We start from the raw sequence: 13,075 nt of genomic DNA, 5'->3' as shown, positions 1-13,075 counted from the left end.
ATGGGTGAGGGCAAGGTGGGGGAAGCAGGCATAACATGCATGCAGGACAAAGGGGACAAAGGTACAGTGGCTGAATGGTAGGAAGGGAAGAAAAAATTAGTAAAACATACTTTGTTCAAAAAATGCAACTTTTTCTTATTTTTATTAAAAAATAATTTTAAAAGTTAATTATTATAAGTAAAGAACACTTATCTTTCTGGTTAAAGGAAAACTGAACTTTAAATTTCCAAAATATTTTAGTAGAACAAGTGACAGAGATATCAGAGTCTACTAATTGGCATCTAACAAGCACAAGGCATTAGTGGGAATTTTTCATTTGGTTGCTGGGCATAGTGATGGTCAGGATTTAGCACCCCCTCTCTACCCACCTCCACCTGCACTGACAGGCAGGCCCTCAGCAACATGTCAAAGACACTTTGCAGTCTGATCCAGCATCCGGCAAAGCTGGCTGGACTCAGACTCACTCAGTCTGGCTCTTCCTGAGGCTCCGTCCTCTGCGGTCTCACTTGGACAGAGCTCTCCAAACCACTTCTCCTTATCTGACTCCAAACAGGGTGTTGAGTTTCCTGTGTGGAGGCTCTAGAAATAAGACACTATTCTTAGTAGGGTTTATTTGTGGAATACTTAGCTGTGGCTGCCTAGCTCTTCCAGGAATGACACCAGTGTGGGAAAGGTTGGTGCATCTATTATAGATGTCTGCTCTGATAAAGAAGGGGGGTGTAGAGTGTAGTAGCCTCAGTGAAAATGGTTTAAACTACCTTGTGGATAAGAAGTCCTTGCAAGGTCGTTCCTTACTGTAATTCACCCTGACCCTGCTTACCAGTCAAAGATGAAGAATTACATCCGGTTATCATGAGTTCTACAACCGTGTTGAAACTGATGAAAGACACACCTTAGGTTCAAGAAAAAACACTGGACATCTGCCCAAAGCTCCTCCAAATTCTCCACACCAGCTCACATCGTTCTTGGTACCTAATACAGGCACTGCTCGAGTGGTGTGGAAGGCTCATGTAGATAAAATCAAAAATAGAAAGTCTGAGTGAGAGACTTTAAAAAGTAAGAAGGAAGATGACTGTTGGCATCTGAAGGCCACCTGCTCAGTTGACAAGTTACACAGGGAGCACTTTAGGCATGAAAAGCAATGGTCACAGCCCATCTGGACTTTAATATCTTCATAGACCATGTCCAGTCTCTATTATTGCCTCTGCTCCCTGGAAAACTGAAAAATGAATTTCTTGTCATTGAGTCATTTGACCTAGATGAATGTGCAGGTTGAATCTACTAAATGCTTTATAGTAATCTCTGTGTCATTGTTAAGTACTAAACCTAAGAATTTAGTTTATCAAACTTTAAACATTTGTGTGTGGGGGGGGCACGCTGTGAATGCCCACAGTGTTCAGAAGAGGATATTGGATACCCTGAAACTGGTGCAACAAATGGTTGTGAGCCAACTAACGTAATAGAGGGAACTGAACTCGGGTCTTGCTCTGGAAAAGCAGTGTACACTCTACCACTGAATCATTTCTGCAGACTTCATTGTATAAATTTAAAAATAAGTTGACATACCCTCCTTAGAGCAATTAGAATTCCCTCTAATGGTATCAGAGCTCTGAGAAGGTACAAATTGTAGTGCTTTATCTTGATTGGCAACTTAATGGAATTTAGAGTATTTAACAATTACAGAGATTACTATATGGCAGTGAGTTTTCTAAGCATTTAGTAGATTCAACCTGCACATTCATCTAGGTCAAATGACCCAATCACAGAAAATTCATGTATAAAGGATTTTCTAGGGAGCAAAGGCAATATAAGAGTTTCTAAACTAAGTTCATTGAAATGGGAAGATCCACCTACAATGTGGACACCACAGTCCATGGGCTGGAGTCCTATACTGATTAAAAGGGGAGAACCAGCGGCCTTCCCCCCCTGGACTGTTGTCGAGTGTGACCAGTACCCTCATACCTTCACAGCAATGAGGGGTTGCATCTTCAACCTGGGAGCCAGGACAGACCTTTTCTCCTTTAAATGGTTCTCCTACAATGTCTTGTCACTTCGATGAGAAAAGCGATAGAGTAATTATGTAACTAAACACTATTTTGTAAATGATCCATTTTATTAAATAACCGTGGAATTACTTAAAAGAATTGAATGCTTTAAAACATCATTGTTCAGTGTATACACTGTAATGTATATAAGCAGTGAAGAGACACACTTGCTCCTTAGGCAACCTTTTTGTTACCTGGAAGAGTTCAATGTTAAAAAGAACAGCCTGGGCCTTTATAGGCATGCCAACCGTGGTGGAAAGGCCTGTGATCTCATAGCCACATACCTCAGACCCTACAGCTTGGCTTGTCAGAACACAATGTTCTTTATCTACTCCTGCCAAAGACAGTCAGAGGACCACTAATCCTAAGCACAATAAGGTCTCTGTCCTCGGGTCCACATGCCAGGTTGACTGAGTGCTGGGAGTATTACCTGAAGGGTATTTGGTCTAAAACAATCCACCTCTTTAAGGACATTTCACCTGCATCATGGACATCATTTCTTTATTCTTAGCAGCATTCTTACCTTAAACCATAATGTACAAACACAACATAACATGCATATATATGAATTCATGAGCACACACACACATGCACACTATAGATTAAAATAGCTAGGCAATAAACCATGAGTTCTTTTTGCTTACATTAAATATTTCTACCTAATTTTCTTTCAACTATTTTTTCATTTTCCCTATTTTGAGTCGGTTGTTCACGAAAAAGAAGGTTCTCCTAACTCCATGTGCCTCTTACCTGAATTTCAGATACACGTGATTTACTTCTTTCAAAAAAAAAAAAAGATTTTTCCTGAGATTTAAATCTTCATCAATGCCTCTATAGTGTGTAAAGAAAAGTTAGCTGGACATCTGTCTCTTCGTGGCATGCAGAGTCCTTGATGCTAGAAGCTGCTATCCACCTGTGGGTGAGGAAATCCACGTAGCCCAGTAAGCACATCTTTAATTAGTGGTTTGCATCACATTTCAACTGTAAGAAAAATGTTGCATTGAAATCCACTCAGTCTATGGAAACCTCTTTTACTTCCCTAGCAAACCCGTTGTGCATCCTCACGTCTAAAGACGCCCGTGTCATGATTTTCATCCGTTCACCTGAGGCCATGCCCAAGAAGTTCTAAACTTGTGAAGAGCTAAACACAGGCATTCACTCGGGAAAGACATTGCTTTATCTGTTGACCTGAAGGCATAGATTTCTTTTCTCATTCTGGGCAGAGAAAACACATTTTTTTTAAATACCAGAAAAAAAATAGAAAGATCAAGAAACGAATTGTGACTTGTTTATTTCCCAGGCTGGTATTGCCTTCCCACCAATAATTGAAAGTAAGGCAATGCTGGCTTTGATGTTCCTTGTCACAATAAGGCTTCACATGTTAAAACACATGAAGACAACTGTTGACAGCTCTGTTGGTCACTGCAGGCCTGGATGCACAAGTACCCTGTATGAGAGGACGTTGGTAGAGTCTGAGGCAAGCTGTCCTCAGAAGATCAATGCTGACACATCCTGCCTTCATCCTTCATCCACCTCCCAGCCTCGGGCTATGTTTGTATCCGTCAGCCTGGATTTGTACAGGAGCCTAGCATAACTGTCCTCTGAGAGGCTCTCCTCGTCAGCTGACAGAAATAGATGCAGATGCATAGCCAAACATTAGTCTTGTGGAAGAGTTGGGGGAAGGATTGAGGAACCCAGAGGGGATAGGGACTCCACAAGAAGATCAGCAGAGTTGACTCAATTATCCTGGACCCTTGGGGACTCCCAGAGACTGAACCATCAACCAAAGAGCATACAAGGGCTGAACCTAGGTCCCCTGCACATATGTAGCAGATATGCAGCTTGGTCTTCATGTGGGTACCGCAATACCTTGAGTGGGGCCAACCCTGACTCCGTTGCCTGCCAGGGGATCCTGCTCCCCTATCCAGGCTGCCTTGTCTAGCCTCAGTGGAAGAGACTGTACCTAGTCCTGCAGTGACTTGAGGTGCCAGAATGGGTTGATTCCCCTGGAGGGACCTCCTCCTTCTCAGAGGCAAAGGGGAGGGGAGGTCTTTAAGGAGGGACTGGGAGCAGAGGGAAGTCTGTGATTGGGATGTAAAGTAAATAAATAAATTAGTTAATGGAGAAAATTAAATAAATAAATATGCAGTCACTGACAACAGCTTTTCTATTGAGCTAGAACAGCAGAAGTCATTCTCAGATACACTGTTATACCCATTAACCACCCCTTTCTGTTTCTTCTCCATTCCCTATTATCCCTTCACCGGACCCTTTCTTCCGCAAAGATTCTAGTCTCTGATTCTGTGGAGATAACTTTTTAAATTCCACATACACATAAATCTGTGATGACCTTCACATCGTCTCTTACTCCTAACGTCAACCCTTTAGAACTCATATGCTCTAAAACATGCTGAGGTTAAATCAGCTCTACCAGGAAGTTACTAAATAGAACAAAAATCGTAAGGCCATAGAAATCTAGATGAACATAAAGACACAAAGCGTGGTATCAAGAGTAAGTATGAATGTTAACAAAAACATATGAATATTAAAACAATTCTGTAATTTCATGAAATATATGTTATAACTTGCAAGGTATTGTGGTGTTTGATAACCCATAACTAACCAGTCAGTGTTAACTTGAAGCTAATATGAGAATGCCAAGCTTATGACAAGATTCTGGTTAGTCAATGTTCACAATTTATTAAAGTTAGCTGTAACAGTAAGTGATCCTTTGGGAAAAATGTAAATTATGGCAAAGGATATAAGATGGTTTTCTGTACATACACTAGTAAGATACTCTTTCAAATGTATGTTTGATTTTTGTTAATACTAAAGAAAAAGGTATCAAACCTCTACAATCATTTAGGGTATTTCAAAAGAGGAAAAGATACTTTGCTTATTACCCTAGATGTTTCATTCTTATTAAAAATAAGAATTTAAGCCAGGCATGCTACTACATGCTCACCGTCACAGCAGTTGGAATCGAAAGGCAGGAGAATTACCATAAATTAGTTTAGCCTCATCTACATGGTAAATCCAGGTAATCCAGGACGATATAGAAAGGCCTGTGTCAAAGACAGAGAAAGGAAGAGATGAGAGAGCTGAAAATTAATCTTTATATCATCTAAATATAGACTCTTTTCTACTAAAAATCTGATTTTTACATCTAACCATTAATCTCTATTCCATGAGAAAAGCTGGTTTTAGTGTGATTACTAGTCAACTACACATTACATTTATTATAAAAATGGGTTGATTTTATATTTGATGTTACTGTGCTGTTTGAGTACGTATGGTCCCATAGATTCATGTGTTTGAATCCTTATCCACAGGGAGGTGTGGCCTTATTGGAGGAGTTGTGGTCTTGTTAGAGGAAGTGTATCACTATGAAGGTGGGCTTTGAGATCTTTTTTTAACACTTCTTTTTTTAAAAAACTTATTTATTTTATGTATATGAGCACACTGTAACTGTCTTCAGACACACCAAGTCATCAGATCCCGATACAGATGGTTGTGAGGCACCGTGTGGTTGCTGGGAATTGAACTCAGAACCTCTGGAAGAGCAGTCAGTGCTCTTAACCTCTGAACTGTCTCTCCAGCCCCGGGCTTTGAGTTCTTAAGTGCTCAAGCTACGCCCAGTGTCAAAACACATCCAGTCTCCTTCTGGCTGCCTTCAGATCACAATGTAGAACTCTTGGCTCCAGGAGCACCATGTCTGCCTGCACGCTGCCATGCTTCCTACCATGATGACAATGGGCTGAACCTCTGTAACTGTGAGCCAGCCCCAATTAAATGTTGTCCTTTATAAGAGTTGCCTTGGTCATGGTGTCTCTTCACAGCCATAAAAGCCAACCTAAGACAGTTGCTAATTCACAGTAAAAGAGAAAATAAGATGACCATGTTGATCTAGAAAGGGGGAGGAAATTATGTCACTTGCGCATATAAATATTAAACTATAAATCTACATCTTTAACCCTAATAATAAATAAACACAACAAGATACCTCTGCTTTACCAAAGGTAAGGCCTGCCTCAGTCTATTTTGAACTAAGTACCAATTGCCAGAAAGTCCTTAATTTAGTTGGGATTTTTTTTAATTTCTTGGGGGTTTTTTGTTTGTTTTTTAGTTGTTTTGTTTTGTTTTTAGTAAAAAAGAAACAGATTTTGTTCATCTATCTCTTTAAAAATGGAAACATTTTGAATAAAAAAGACTCTTGGATCTCCAAAACAAATAAATACAGATTTAGAGATTTGAGGAAAGCATTTATGAGAAAAGATTGGGTGTGTCTGCATTCTCCTGCCTGATGACTGAGCGGGGAGGGGACAGCTGGTGGGTACAGGGCAAAGGAAAGGCCTGGCTGCTGACAAGTTTTCTGAAGGGAAACCAAAGAGCCAGCAAAACTGTCTGAAAAACTAAAGACAGCAACCTTGCTCGTAATCAGCTGCTTACTCATTCAGTCTGACTTTCCCTGTTTCCTGTGACGGTCGGAATGGCCTGAAGACATGGCTCCTGCCTGCTCTGTGCAGTTCTTCTCCTGGGAACCAGAGATTCCATTTAGTTCTGGTTTCCTGTAGCAAATGGAGATGACACCCTGAGATCCCTGAGACAGTGCCCACAAGGCCATGAGGACTCTGAACAGAGTGGGACAGAGAGAAGGAACTGGCTCTGTGAGTTCTCGAAGCCCTTGGTTATGGGGTGGGAGGCGCTGCATCTCGGGGCATCTGTTACGGAGAGCATAGCATCTTTTTTGCTTCAATGGACATCTCACAAAGCCTATACTGCAAGGCTCCCTAGAATTTCTGAGGATAAGGAAATAGAACAGGGACTTGGTTTTCTCTTTTGACATTCAAACAAAGAAATGTGGCCGTTTGGGCTAACCATACTACTACAAAAGGAGCCATCTGGATCTAATTACAATATCCAGCCTCATTTAAAAACCATCACTTTATTTGATGTTTTTAGTTTCTCTAAATTATGTTAATTATGACTCCCCCCAACTCTACCATAATCCTACAAATGGATGGTATGGGGTATGAGTGTGTGTGTGTGTGTGTGTGTGTGTGTGTGTGTGTGTGTGTGTTTTCTCCAAAGTTTTTGCAGAACTGTGTCAAGGTCACTGCTGTCAGTGACCAAAAGATAGAAAATCGTCTGGAATTATTTTAGGCTAGAAGTCTTCTTCAAAGTCGTGTTCAGCAGATAACAATTCTTCTAGAACAAATTAATGACTACATCATGGAAACAATACATCTGGATACCACATCTGTAATGAACACTGCTCCCTGTGTGTGAGTTGCTAACATTCAGGAAACATTACAGATCCTGAATAAATAACATGGCTGTGCCTCTCCATTCTGTTACAAGCCCATATATATAGTACCAGCTCATCCTTCTTTAGAAATTCACCCAAAATCCTACATATGAATGATGTGGTGTGGTGTGTGTGTGTGTGTGTGTGTGTGTGTGTGTCCTTACTCTTGCAGGCTCTTAGTCAGAGGTAGATGGACCCAGTGGTTGCATATTTGACTTCAGCTGTCCCTCAAATCATCCCCTCTTGAAAGAATAGATTGAACGGGCCCACAGATTCCTGAAGACCCCTCTGCTGCTTTTGCCAGGCCATAACTAGCAACCGGGCAGGGAAAGAAGCTAATGAGAAGCAGGTGGATGTTGCCACTTACATTGTAAAGAAAAACAAATGCCATACTTAAAAAACATATATATAAGGCTTATATCCCTTTTAACACAGAGCTCTTTCCTCTGCTCACAAATGGGTGTGGTCCCCACACTGAGAAAGACCTAAGGAACATGAGATTTTTCAGTCTTTTGATTCTCTTCCTCTTTCCTCCTGGCCACTTCCGTATTCCAAAATCTGGCCAAGACCAACAAGGGAGAAAGAATTCAGCTGCTTAGTGGAGGACAAAGTTCAATTTAATTTCTAAAGTAAAAAACTTAAAAGCTATCAATACAAATTCAGTCTGTTTTTCGTTACCACAGAAATCAAGAGTTAGCTGTTTCTATTTGATTCCCAATAAAGGCAAAGCCACATCTTTAATGCTGTCATATGTACATTTTAACATTTAAGTAAACATTTTCCTTAAGAAAATGCATTTATAAGAGAGGGTGGGAAGAGAGGGAAGCAGGGATAGAGAGAAAGAGGAGAAGAAAGGAGGGAAAGTCAAAGAGGGAGGAAGAGAGAGAGATGGGGAAGAGAGAGAACGAAGAGAGATTTAGCTAAGGTTTTGTGACTTCACTAAGAATCAGTAATATCTCAGAAAGTGGTGCAAGGTAGAAAATACTAAACCGATCCTATAAAAACCCTTAGGATAGAGTTTGGATTACTAGAAAAAGAAAGAAATGTAAATTGTTTATTGTTTTCACATGTACAGTAAATTTAAAAAAAAAAAAAAATGTGCTTCTCTCCAAAGCCATATGGGGCAGGCTTTTATTTTCAGGAGTGGTTTTGCTTGTAGTGCCAAGAGCTAAAAAGATGTTTTTAATAACCAAAATTGGTTTACAGTCTGTCTGGATCCAGCCTGTAAGGGACATGAAGATCCTTTGCTTAGGAAATAGAAGGCAATGGAGACCGCAGAAAAGCTGTACTCACAATGCAAAGGTTGGACATAAAATGATGCCAAATGTCTACCACCTTTGACTTGGGGTTGGTAGAACTCACTCACTGAGTGTCACCAGTCACTGGGATCCTCTTGAAAAGGTGACTGGACTCTTTGGGGTATAGAGCATGGAAATGCATTCAGTGGTAAAAACGTGTCTCCTGATCCACCCTGGATCGGGAGAATCCAGGAGAGTCCTGGATCAGGAAGGTGGCATAAGGCCCTCAGAACAGACGATGGGGAGTCTAAGTAATGAGGCTCGACCCGAAAGGCTGAGCCACACGCATTTTATTAGAGTGCTGGTTGGGTTTAGTTTGGTTTGTTGGTCTGTTATTTTTTTTTTAGTTGCAAGATCATGCAAAACCCTCGGCTGACAGTGTCACTTTAAACGGGTATGAAAGAGGTGTGTATGTAAGCAGAGAGTTAAAGAGAGAAAAATAACGGCAATTGTGGTACTGGTGCGCGAGCCTGTGGGCTGGGGAGAGGCCGAGAGGAGCTGCCTTGGTTCCAGACGGTCCTCCAGTGCCAACACCAGTCGCTCGGGAGCACCTAGCTGGGTCTGGCGACCTGTGAGGTGGACTTCAGACTAGTTTCCTCTTACTTGTGTGTTGTCTTAAAAACAAAATTTCCAAATGTTGGGTTTTACCAATGAAGACTCAAGAGCCAGCTGCTGGGATGGAACCCTATTGTCTCAGAGAGGCAGAGAAAGCTCCCAGCTGACCTTCCTACTCCACCGATGTCCCAGAAGGAAAAGGCCCTTTCTCTTCTGCTGTCGCTGTCATAAACACCCTTCAACTCAAAGACCCTCCTTTCTGTTTACTTACACTCACTCCCCGCCAGCCTGTTACTTTCTTGGCCTCTTGACCTAGGGCTGACTCCATTTAGCTCTTGGATTAAAGGTGTGTGCTAGGGCTGAGCCGCACCACAAGTACCTGTTGACAATAAACAGAAAGCTCTTGGTTTAAAAATGTGCGCTACACAACAAGGTTTGCCCAGTTCACAATGTGATCAAATATCCTGTAACACTTAATGGAGTGTGGGTTTAGGATCTAAACTTGCTAAACAAAAGATTTCTTTATCTGACTCATAAGTTACACTATTTGAAGAAGAAACTTGATTACATACCTAGAATTGACTAAAAATAAAAACAACCTCGCTTTACATTCTTACATAGATAGATAGATAGATAGATAGATAGATAGATAGATAGATAGATAGATAGATTAGAGATAGAGATAGAGAGATATAGATATAGATATAGATATAGATATAGATATAGATATAGATATAGATATAGATATAGATATAGATATAGATATAGATATAGATATAATCTTCTCAGTATTTGTTCCCACCTGCTGCAGGAGGACACTTCTCTGATGATGGCTGAGCAAGGCACTGGTCTATGAGTATAACAGAATGTCATTAAGAGTCATTTTATACCTTTAATAGAACAGTAGTATTTGGTAGATCCCTACATCTAGATCCTGGAGCTATCTAGTCTCATGTTCTTGATCATCCACGCAGCATCAGGTAAGGTCTCCACTTGTGATTCAAGTCAAGTCAGATATTGGTTGGTTATTTTCACAAGCCTTGTGACACTATTACACTAATAAAGCTTGCAGGAAGATCACCATTGTAGATCAAAGAGTTTGTGACTCCTTTGTTAGAATGCAGAATATGTCATTCCTATACTATAAACACTAGCCCATAGATGTGAAGAGTCGAGGTAGGGACCAGATTGACTTACCCATGCTCACAGTGTTAATAGTGTTATCTTCAGCATTAGGACAGTGCCATCAATTTGTAGAGAGTAAGCTGTAGTATTGGCAATACTGGGGTTGTTCCCACAGGTCTCCTTAGGCCAACAACTCAATTAGATGTAACACAGTCCTGGTACTGGAAGCTTCATTTGGTGACAGAGATGTCGATTTGAGGCTGCGTCTCCCCTTTATTTGGTAATTTCATTCAAATCACATATACATATACATCATATACATACACAGATACAGACACAGATACAGATACAGACACAGATACAGTTACAGATACAGATACAGTTACAGATACAGACACAGACACAGACACAGTTACAGATAGAGATACAGTTACAGATACAGATACAGATACAGTTACAGTTACAGATACAGATACAGATATATATACAGATACAGCTATATATACAGATACAGATACAGATACAGATATGGAAGATTTTCCCATATTATATTTCCATTCTACCCCACAAATGTCCCTTAAGTTTAGCTGTCTCTCTCCATATTTCCCCCCTCATTCCTCTTCCCCACAAGCCTGCTTTGACCTCCAATTCCATCAACCCATAACTGTCTATTGTATGTCCCTTTCCTAGGGAAATCTATTTGTTCCCCAGTCCCTTACTCTATACCTAACCTCTATGGTTCTATGGATTTTAGCTTACTTCTCATTGACATAAGAGCTAATATCCACACATAAGAAAATGCATACCATATTTGGCTTTCTGTGTCTAAGTTACTTCACTCAGGGTGACTTTTCTAATTACATCCATTTGCCCACAAACTTCAATTTTTCATTTTTAAATGGCTAAATGATATTCCATTGTGTAAATGCACCACATTTTCTTTAGACAGTCATCTTTTGATGGATATCTAGATTGTTTCCAATGTCTAGTTATTATGAATAGAGCAGCGATGAATATGCTAGAGCAAGTGTCTCTCTGCTACAATTAAGTTATATGGTACAATTAAGTTATCTGGTACAATTGAGTATATGCCTAAGACTGGTGTAGCTGGAGTTGGAGGCAGATCTATTCCCATTTTCCTGGAAACAACCACACTGTTTTCTTAGTGGCTGTACAAGTTTACCGTTCCAGCAGCAGTGGACAACTGTTCCCCTCCCCATCTTTGCCAGCATGAGCTGTCCATTCTGTCAGATACAAAATGAAATCTCAAGTGGTTTTGATTTGCATTTCCCTGGTGATTTAGGATGTTGAGCATTTCATTAACTGTTTCTTGGCCAGCTGAGTCCCCTCTTTTGAAAATTCTCCACTTAGATATGTACACTATTTTTAAATGGCTTATTTGTTTTTTTGATATACTGTTTTTAGAATTCTTAATATATTTTGGATATTGCCCCTCATCAGATGTGTAACCTGTAAAAATCTTTTCCCATTCTATAAGTTGTTATGTCCAGATGATAGTGTGTCCTTTTCCAGACAGAAGCTTTTTAGTCTCATGAGGTTCCATTTATTAAGTATTGATCTCAGAGCCTGGGATACATAGGTGTTCTGTCAGGACACTGTCTCTTGTGCCAACGAGTTCAAGTTTACTCTTCACTTCCTCTTCTATCAGGTTCAGTGTATGTGGCTTTATGTTGAGATCTTTGATAGATTTGGCGTTCAGATTTATGTAAAATGATTAGTATGAATCTATTTGAATTCTTGTACATGTAGCCATTAACCAGAACCATTTATTGAATATGCTGTCTCACTCTCTCTTTTTTTAGTATGTGTCCATAGGAGTGTGGATTTATGCCTAGATCTTCAATTAGACTCCATTGATCAACATGTCTGTTTTTGTGTGAATATCATGCTGTTTTCACTATGACAGTTTGAAATCAGATTGGTGATACCTCCAGCACATTTATTATTATTATTATTATTATTATTATTATTATTATTATTATTTTCCAGGACTGTTTTGGCTATCCTGATTTGTTGTTCTTGTTGTTTACATATGAAGCTCAAAGCTGTCCTTTCAAACATGAAGAATTGTGTTGGAATTTTGAGGAGGACTGTATTGAATTTATACATTGCATGGTCATCTTCACCCTATTTCTCCTACTAATCCATGAGCATGGGAGATCATTCCATCCTCTGATAATCTTCTTTAATTTCACACTCCAGTGTCTTAAAGTTGCAATTATACAAGCCTTTCACTCTTTTAATTAGCATTACCTCAAGATAGTTTATATTGTGAAAGGTGTTTTTCCCTAATTTTTTTTCAATCCATTTATTACTTGTATGTAGGAGGGCTGCTGATTTTGTGAGTATATTTTATATCCAGCTGCTTTCCTGAAAGTGTTTATCAGCCTGTCTTAGGCAGGGTTTCTATTCCTGCACAAACATCATGACCAAGAAACAAGTTGGGGAGGAAAGGATTTACTCAACTTCCACTTCCACACTGCTGTTCATTACCAAAGGAAGTCAGGACTGGAACTTAAGCAGGTCAGGAAGCAGGAGTTGATGCAGAGGCCATGGAGGGATGATATTGGCTTGCTTCCCCCCTGGCTTGCACAACTTGCTTTCTTCTAGAAACCAAGAGTACCAGCCCAGGGATGGCACCACCCACAATGGGCCCTCGTGACTTGATCACTAATTGAGAAGATGCCTTACAACTGGATCTTATGGAGGCATTTCCCCAACTG

The sequence above is a fragment of the Apodemus sylvaticus genome, chromosome 16 (assembly GCF_947179515.1).
Source record: "Apodemus sylvaticus chromosome 16, mApoSyl1.1, whole genome shotgun sequence".
NCBI classification, from domain to species: Eukaryota; Metazoa; Chordata; class Mammalia; order Rodentia; family Muridae; genus Apodemus; species Apodemus sylvaticus.
Note: the sequence above shows the minus strand (reverse complement) of the source record.